Consider the following 9,104-nt stretch of genomic DNA (forward strand, 5'->3'; position numbering starts at 1 on the left):
CATTCCCCCTGCGGCTCCCAGCCCGGTTCCCCAATGTTGCGGAGTATTGGGGGACTCAGGGCCCTGCACCCCCGGCTTCCTGCGATTCACCATGACTCTCAGCCAGCCAGTAAAGCAGAAGGTTTATTTGGATGACAGGGATACAGTCCAAGACAGGTCTTGCAGGCACAGACAACAGGGCCCCCCTCAGTTAGGTCCAGCTTGGGGTCCCAGGGCATGCCAGCCCACCCCCCTTTGGGGGGTCAGAGCCATCTCTGCCCCCCAGCCATCTCTCCAGCCTCCTTCTAGCCTGCTTCCCGCACTCTCCTTTTGCGACCCCTCCCACAGCCTTTGTTCAGTTTCCCGGGCTAAGGAGTCACCTCACCTTCAACCCCTTCCTGGGTTCTCATGTTACACACTCAGGTATGCGCCCTCGGGCAGATCCCATCCTGCAATGCAGACTATCCCAGCACACTCCCCTGTCAGCATTCACAGACCACCGTGAGAACAGGCCCAGTTCGTCACATCTCTCCCCCCTTCGAGACCGAACTGAGCAGGGTCACTTTAGCCAGTGACCCGGGGAAGTTCGAACCTACCCCCGTTCCCATGGATGCCCCCGCATCCCTCCCATTCCTTGGTGAGAATTACACCAGGCCCCTCCAGTTTCACGCTCCCCCTTAGGTTGGGGTTGCTTGATGGCACTCGCAGTTCGCATGTGGGAAGGTTTATGCGGCCTGCGCCCTTTTCCCACCCCCATACCTCTGGGGCTCCAACTGGGCTGTGGTCTTCTCCCAGCGCTCCAGTCTGGAGGTCTGTGCTTTGGGCTCTCTTGGTTTAGAGCCGCCCTTTTTACCTTGGCCACCCTCCGAAAAGGCTCCTCTATGCTGGGCAAGGGTCCTAAAGCTGTTTTCCCCTTGTCCCAGGCCTTCCTCCCCCTCTGACAGGGGTCACAGGATCCGCAGTACTGTCGGACAGTAACAAAGACCCCAGGCCAGTAAAAGCTCCGTAGCAGCCTCTGCTGGGTACGCCAGGTTCCCTGGTGCCCTGAGAGGGGAATGTCATGGGCCCGGCACAGCAGCTGGCGGCGATACTTCTGGGGTACCACCAGCTGCCTCCTGATCCCCCCTGACTCCATTTTCCCTGGGGGAGCCCATTCTCGGTACAGGAACCCCTTCTCCCACAGGAACCTTTTCCGGCCACCTCGTCCCATGGTCTGTACCGCATTGAGGTCGGCCAGGTCCCTTATCTTCCGCAAGGAGGGATCTCTCTGCAACTCGGCCTGGAACTCAGCAGCTGGGACGGGGATGGCCACCTGCTCTTTCTCGCCCGCTGGGTCCGAAGCTGCAGCCTCCCTGAGCCGCGTCCCTGGGCGTTCCCTCCCCACCAGGTTAGAGTCCCGCGCCTCAGGCAAGGCACCCCCCCCAAGGCCAGGGCGCAGTGCCCCTCGCCAGCTCTGACCGCGGGTCACAACTAAGGCGGTCTGGGGGCTGCTGGGCCAGTCCTCTAGGTCCCCCCCCATCAACACCTCAGTGGGCAAATGGTGGTGCACTCCCACGTCCTTGGGGCCCTCCTTGGCCCCCCATTTCAGGTGTACCCTCGCTACGGGAACCTTGAATGGGGTCCCGCCCACCCCGGTCAGGGTCAGGAAGGTGTTGGGCACCACCCGATCTGGGGCCACCACCTCGGGCCGGGCCAGTGTCACCTCTGCGCCCGTGTCCCAGTAACCATAAACTTCCTTCCCATCCACCTCCAGGGGAACAAGGCACTCGCTCCGCAGGGACAGCCCCGCGCCAACCCTGTAAACGGAGAACTTTGAATCCGGAGCATCTGGCCCCCCAGAGAAGCTGGCCTGGGGCTCTCCTCCCTCCTTAGCAGGTGGTACTCTGCCAGCCCCCCTTCCCTGGGAATGCTGCCTCTCGCCGGGCTGGGTCTCTACCCAGTCAACCCTCTGTGGGTTCGGCCTGCTCAGTCTGTCCCTGAGCCTGGGGCACTGGGCCCGTATGTGGCCCTTTTGGCCACAGTGGTAGCAGCCCATGTCCCATGGGTCCCCTTGAGTGGGTCGGATGGTCCTGATGCCGGATGTTCCCCTCTGATGGGGTTTTTCTGTATTTTCCCACGGGGAGGTCCCATGGTGACTCTCTCTGCGTTGTGGTGGGATTGCTCCTTTGGGACTCCTCCCTGCCACCCCCTGACCGGCTCTTTACAAACTCATCAGCCAGCTGCCCGGCGTGTCGCGGGTTCTCTGGCTTTCTGTCCACCAACCACAGCCTCAGGTCGGATGGGCACCGCTCATACAGTTGCTCCAGTACCAGCAGTTTAATCAGGTCCTCCTTCGTCTGGGCCCCACCAGCCCACTTGCTGGCGTATCTTTCCATGCGGGCGGCTAGTTGCAGATATGAGATCTCAGGGGTTTTATCTTGACTCCGGAACCTTTCCCGGTACATCTCAGGAGTCAGCCCAAACTCTCGTAGCAGGGCCTTTTTGAATAGTTCGTAGTCCCCTTTCTCTGCCTCTCCCAGTTGGCGGTACAATGCCACGGATTTGGGGTCCAGTAAGGGGGTAAGGACCCGGAGTCTGTCCGCGGGATCCACCCGGTGCAGCTCGCAGGCCGTCTCAAAGGCCTCCAGGAAGTCATCCATGTCCTCCCCCTCCTTGTATGGGGCCATGATGCACTTATCAAAGCTCCGTGCAGTCCTGGGTCCCCCCTCACTCACCGCAGCCGGGGGTTCACTGCCCTTCAATCTCGCCAGTTCCAGGTCATGCTGACGCTGTCTCTCATTCTCCTGTCTCTGTCTCTCATTCTCCTCCCGTTCCTGCTGACGCTGTCTCTCTTTCTCCTCCCGTTCACGCTGATGCTGTCTCTCTTTCTCCTCCCATTCATGCTGTCTCTGTCTCTCTTTCTCCTCCCGTTCATGCTGTCTCTGTTGTTCACGATCCTCCAGCTCTCTCAGTTTTAGCTCTTTCTCCCATTCCAGCCAATTCCGCTCCCCGGATGCCGAACGTCGCCGGGAGGATCCTCTGCTGGCCGGCGAGCTTCGCCGGGGGGACCCCCTGCTGGCCGGGGGGGCCACGGCGCCTTCGGTATTTGCTGGGCTCCTCCCCACCCTTCCCCTAGGCATAGGAAGGAGGGGTCTCGGGACGCCCTCAGCAGCCGGCTGACCACTCCCAGCTGGGACAGACACTGGTGCCTGCGCTGCATTTGCCAGGCTGCTTCCCTGAGACACAGGGATCAGTTCATTCGCGCGATCTTCTGCCTCCAGCTGGGCAATGAGCTGTTCTTTGGTGAGCCTCCCAATGCGCAGCCGCCTCTGCTTGCACAGCTCCACCAGGTCGCTCTTAAGCCGCTTGGCATACATCTTCCTGCTGGCCACTCACCGGCCTGTGTGCTCACAGCTCCCCACAGTTCCCAGGGGGCCCCCTAGTGTGCCAGCCCTTCTCGAGGTCACCACCTCTCTGCCAGGGTCGAGCTGCAGACTCCTCCGCCCCTGGGACCACTCGCTGCGATCCCCTCGGGGTACCCTGTTACTGCAAAAGTCCTTCTCGCTGGTCACACACTCCCAGGGGTAATAACCGTCTCTCTCTCACTCTTCAGCGCGCCTGGTCCCCGTCAATCCCCCTTCGTTTTACTGCTCCCCAGTCACTTACTGCAGGAAGCGCCGTCCACGGGGTGCAGTAGATCCCGCCGCTGCCACCAGTTGTTGCGGAGTATTGGGGGACTCAGGGCCCTGCATCCCCGGCTTCCTGCGATTCACCATGACTCTCAGCCAGCCAGTAAAGCAGAAGGTTTATTTGGATGACAGGGATACAGTCCAAGACAGGTCTTGCAGGCACAGACAACAGGGCCCCCCTCAGTTAGGTCCAGCTTGGGGTCCCAGGGCATGCCAGCCCACCCCCCTTTGGGGGGTCAGAGCCATCTCTGCCCCCCAGCCATCTCTCCAGCCTCCTTCTAGCCTGCTTCCCGCACTCTCCTTTTGCGACCCCTCCCACAGCCTTTGTTCAGTTTCCCGGGCTAAGGAGTCACCTCACCTTCAACCCCTTCCTGGGTTCTCATGTTACACACTCAGGTATGCGCCCTCGGGCGCCCTCGGGCAGATCCCATCCTGCAATGCAGACTATCCCAGCACACTCCCCTGTCAGCATTCACAGACCACCGTGAGAACAGGCCCAGTTCGTCACACCCAACCCCGCCCCGCTGCACAGAGGTCCCAGCCCACCCCCAGCTGTAGCCACAGGGACAGAGAGGGACCCAGTCTGGGCAGGTGCACAGGGTCCCTCCAGGGGGAGCGGCACCCCAGGGCACGGGGGGGGGGGCAGAAGTTGGCCGTGGGGCGGCAGCTTTAGGGAGCTGGCACCTTGGTCCATCCTTCAGCAGGCCTATCTGACACCCAGTTCCAGAGGCAGCGTTGGGCACAAGCCCCCCCACCCCTGCCCACCAGGCTGTGCCGGGGGTCCAAGTGACAGGTCAGCTCCTGCAGCTGCCTCTATGCCCTGCCCCTTTGCCTTGATCTCGTGCCCCAGTTCTCTGGGCTTTTCTGCCCCAGTCCCTCTGTGTCCCGGCTTCTCACACCTCCCAGTCCTTGGTTCTCCAGCCGGGCTCTGTGCTCAGCTTCCCTGCTGCGAAGCGGGAAATCCAGCTCCCTCCGGGGCTCTGCTCGCTGGGCGTCATTGTCCTGAGGGCTGGAGTCAGGGATTTCCCACGGATAGGGGGTCAGCCTCGGCCAGTCCTTGTTAATGATCCATTCAAGCTCAGACAACCAGGCCAGCCCCTGCTCCCTCCCCGGCCCATCTGACCCTTAGCCTGCCTTTTCCCCCACTGGGTACCATGCAAAATATAGGGGAAACTGAGGCACGCAGGATTCATCGAAATCTTGCAGAACATTTGTCAAACCTTGATCCTCCCTCCCCCCAACGCTGCTGGACAGTCACCCTCCTTGGCTTATTTCTTCCCTCCCCTATTTTTTATTTTCATTCCTTTATTTAAAAAACAACCTCCCCTCCACCATCACTCAATGTCCCCACCCCCCACTGGAGCCTTCCTCCACAAGAGAGGAGCTGCTCTGCAGCGGGCTGGGGGGTGCAGGAACTGCTATGCTTAGCCCCCTCCCAAAAGAACGTGGCCCCCTCCCTGCCCCCGTGCCCAGGGCCAGCGGCCCCCTGCATCAGCAGAACGGCGGGGCTGGAGCTGCAGGAGGCCCAAGCCAGCGGCTGCGAGATGCTTCCACTCTATTGTGGGTCTTTTGTCATCCCCGGACAATGGATCAAAGAGGAGCATGTGGGGGCGACTCTATAAAAGCCCCGTCCCCCCCCCAGCACCCCGCGCTCTCGCTGCCTCCGGCGGATCCCCAGGCACACAACATACAGCCGCAGCAAAAGCAGGAATTGATCCGTGTGACTTGTCAGCCCTCATTAGCCATGGCCTCTCCCGCACGCCAGCACTGAAGGTAAATTACTTTAGTCCTTCTCTAGCCCTGAGTTCTCCCCACTGTCCCCCATCAATTGATCTGGCTGCCTGTCTGTCCCCACACACCCCCTCTATCTATCTATCTATCTATCTATCTATCTATCTATCTATCTATCTATCCCCATACAACCCTATCTATCTATCTATCTATCTATCTATCTATCTATCTATCTATCTATCTATCTATCTATCTATCCCCATACACCCCATCTATCTATCTATCTATCTATCTATCTATCTATCTATCTATCTATCTATCTATCCCCATACACCCCCTCTATCTATCTATCTATCTATCTATCTATCTATCTATCCCCATACACCCCCTCTATCTATCTATCTATCTATCTATCTATTCTCTGGTCCCACTGCCAGGAACCACATTGGGAATTAGCCACCCAGTTCCATTGCTGGAGCGAGGGGCCACGTCTACACTGCAGCTGGAGGTGTAATCAGGGGCACCATTGAGGTGGGTGGGCAGTTGCCCCCATGCGTTGTGGCACGGGGGGTCTCCAGTCCACCCATGCTCTGGGAGTGCGCTGGGCAGGGCTCCGGGCAGGGGGTTATAAGCAGCCCTGGAGGCGGGCGGCTGGACGGTGCTGCGAGGTGAGGAACAGCCACCTCTGGGCCACTGGCTGCTCCCTCCACTCTGCTCAGGGGAGGCAGGAAGCTGTTTCCTCTGTCTCAGACACAGGCTTCAAATCCCTGCCCCCTCAGGTCCAGGGGTGGTCCCCTGTGGCTGCTGCCCCTGTCCCCCCTCAGGTCCAGGGGTGGTCCCCATGGCTGCTGCCCCTGCCCCCCTCAGGTCCAGGGGTGGCCCCCTGGGGCTGCTGCCCCTGTCCCCCTCAGGTCCAGGGGTGGCCCCCTGGGGCTGCTGCCCCTGCCCCCCTCCGGTCCAGGGGTGGCCCTCTGTGGCTGCTGCCCCTGTCCCCCCTCAGGTCCAGGGGTGGTCCCCATGGCTGCTGCCCCTGCCCCCCTCAGGTCCAGGGGTGGCCCCCTGTGACTGCTGCCCCTGCCCCCCTCAGGTCCAGGGGTGGTCCCCATGGCTGCTGCCCCTGTCCCCCCTCAGGTCCAGGGGTGGTCCCCATGACTGCTGCCCCTGTCCCCCCTCAGGTCCAGGGGTGGCCCCCTGTGGCTGCTGCCCCTGCCCCCCTCAGGTCCAGGGGTGGCCCCCTGTGGCTGCTGCCCCTGTCCCCCCTCAGGTCCAGGGGTGGTTCCCATGGCTGCTGCCCCTGTCCCCCCTCAGGTCCAGGGGTGGCCCCCTGTGGCTGGTGCCCCTGCCCCCCTCAGGTCTAGGGGTGGTCCCCATGACTGCTGCCCCTGTCCCCCCTCAGGTCCAGGGGTGGTCCCCATGACTGCTGCCCCTGCCCCCCTCAGGTCCAGGGGTGGTCCCCATGGCTGCTGCCCCTGTCCCTCCTCAGGTCCAGGGGTGGCCCCCTGTGACTGCTGCCCCTGTCCCCCCTCAGGTCCAGGGGTGGCCCCCTGGGGCCGCTGCCCCTGTCCCCCCTCAGGTCCAGGGGTGGCCCCCTGTGGCTGCTGCCCCTGTCCCCCCTCAGGTCCAGGGGTGGTTCCCATGGCTGCTGCCCCTGTCCCCCCTCAGGTCCAGGGGTGGCCCCCTGGGGCCGCTGCCCCTGTCCCCCCTCAGGTCCAGGGGTGGCCCCCTGGGGCCGCTGCCCCTGTCCCCCCTCAGGTCCAGGGGTGGCCCCCTGGGGCTGCTGCCCCTGTCCCCCCTCAGGTCCAGGGGTGGCCCCCTGGGGCTGCTGCCCCTGTCCCTCCTCAGGTCCAGGGGTGGCCCCCTGGGGCTGCTGCCCCTGTCCCTCCTCAGGTCCAGGGGTGGCCCCCTGGGGCTGCTGCCCCTGCCCCCCTCAGGTCCAGGGGTGGCCCCCTGGGGCTGCTGCCCCTGTCCCCCCTCAGGTCCAGGGGTGGTCCCCCTGGGGCTGCTGCCCCTGTCCCCCTCAGGTCCAGGGATGGTCCCCTGGGGCTGCTGCCCCTGCCCCCCTCAGGTCCAGGGGTGGCCCCCTGCGGCTGCTGCCCCTGCCCCCCTCAGGTCCAGGGGTGGCCCCCTGCGGCTGCTGCCCCTGTCCCCCTCAGGTCCAGGGGTGGCCCCCTGCGGCTGCTGCCCCTGCCACCTCCCAGCTCTGGGGAAGGGGTGTTCCTGCTGCTGTAGCTCCTGCCCCTTCTCTTCTCTGGGGAGCCATTGGCACCTCCCTCCCCCCAAGGAGACGCAGGCGTAACAGACCCCAGGGCTGTCCTGGCCTCGGCCTCCCGCTACAGTGCCCAGGGCAGCTCCTCATGAACCTTGGGAAGCAGTGGGGAGACCCGCCGACCCGTGACATCAACCCACCCGTTCTGCCCCACAGCCCAATCCCGATACCCCAGGGAGAGCGGGGAGAAGGAGATGGGGGATGGCCTGTGTCCCCCAGGGCAGTAACCTGGCATCTGCTGCCAGCCGAGCAACAACGCCAACCCAGACCAGACCAGGCCTTGGGGCAGGGCTGGGGTTTGGGGCAAAGGTTCCAGGGACCGGTTGGTTTGAGATTTGGCCACCGATTCAGCACCCACAGCCCACATGGTCCAGCCCAGCTAGTCTGACTCAGCACTGACCTCCTGGCACCCTGCTTCCGGCCATTGTCCTGTGCTGGGCACGGCGCTGGCACACTTGGCATCAGCGTGCTTGGCATCTCGTTTGGTAGCGCCCAGAGTGTCTCCTGGGTTCCTGTCGCTAAGCAACAACGTGGGCCATAGCGACAGCTGCCCGCCACCCCGTGCTCCCCGCTCTGGGCATTCTCCAGCTCTCCCTGCCAGGCTCGCAGGACACAACCCAGGCAGTCTGGGGAGAGGGATGGATCTGATCCACCCAGAGCTGGGGCATCTCCCTGGCAGGAGTTCTGGTCAAAGTTGGCTCCTCTGCCGCACGTGGAGAGCTGAGGGCTCTGACCTGGGCCAGGGCGAGGCTGGGCCTGCACCGCACACGTTCCCCCATGCCGCCCTGCCCACGCCACTCAGTCCCAGCCCGGTCGGACCATCAGTTCTGCCAATTCGGTCTGGGTCTGAATTCCCCTCCCCCCAGGGGCCCGTCCCAGCCCAGCCGGCTCCCGGCAGTTCTGGCAGGAGCACGGGTCCAGGCGCCCTTTTGACACCAGCTCTGACTCAGCTGGGTCCCTTCTCGCTGTGAAAACATCACAAGCTCAGCTCATTGTTGGGAACAAAAGGGCCCCGTTTGCCTGACGCAGGAGATTCCCTCCGTACCCTTCCCCCCTGAGCCAGGAGCATCTGCTGACCCGGGTGGCTTTTAGGCCTGTCCCTCAATTCTGCCTCCAGCTCTCCCATGCGTGGCAAGTTGGCAACCCCCAGCTGGGAGCCACGGGGGGCACCTGCCCCACCCAGCGACAGCACAAGCACATGCCCAGACTCTACCAGGGCTGCTGAGCCAGGCATGGGGCCCCCACCCTGCTAGGGTGAAGCCAGAGGAAGGGGAGCACGCGTGATCCATGCCTGGAGCTGCACCGTCCCTGGCACTGGGGGAGCAGCCAGCCTGGCTGTGTCATGCGTGAAGCTCGAGAATGGGCTGAGACCCAGTGAGTTCGTTACTTCCAAGCACTGTCTCAGAGGGTTTGTGGGACGGGATCAGAACCATGGTCCATCTAGCCCGGTATCCAGTCCC

This window comes from Malaclemys terrapin, chromosome 21 (assembly GCF_027887155.1).
Source record: "Malaclemys terrapin pileata isolate rMalTer1 chromosome 21, rMalTer1.hap1, whole genome shotgun sequence".
Lineage (NCBI taxonomy): Eukaryota > Metazoa > Chordata > Testudines > Emydidae > Malaclemys > Malaclemys terrapin.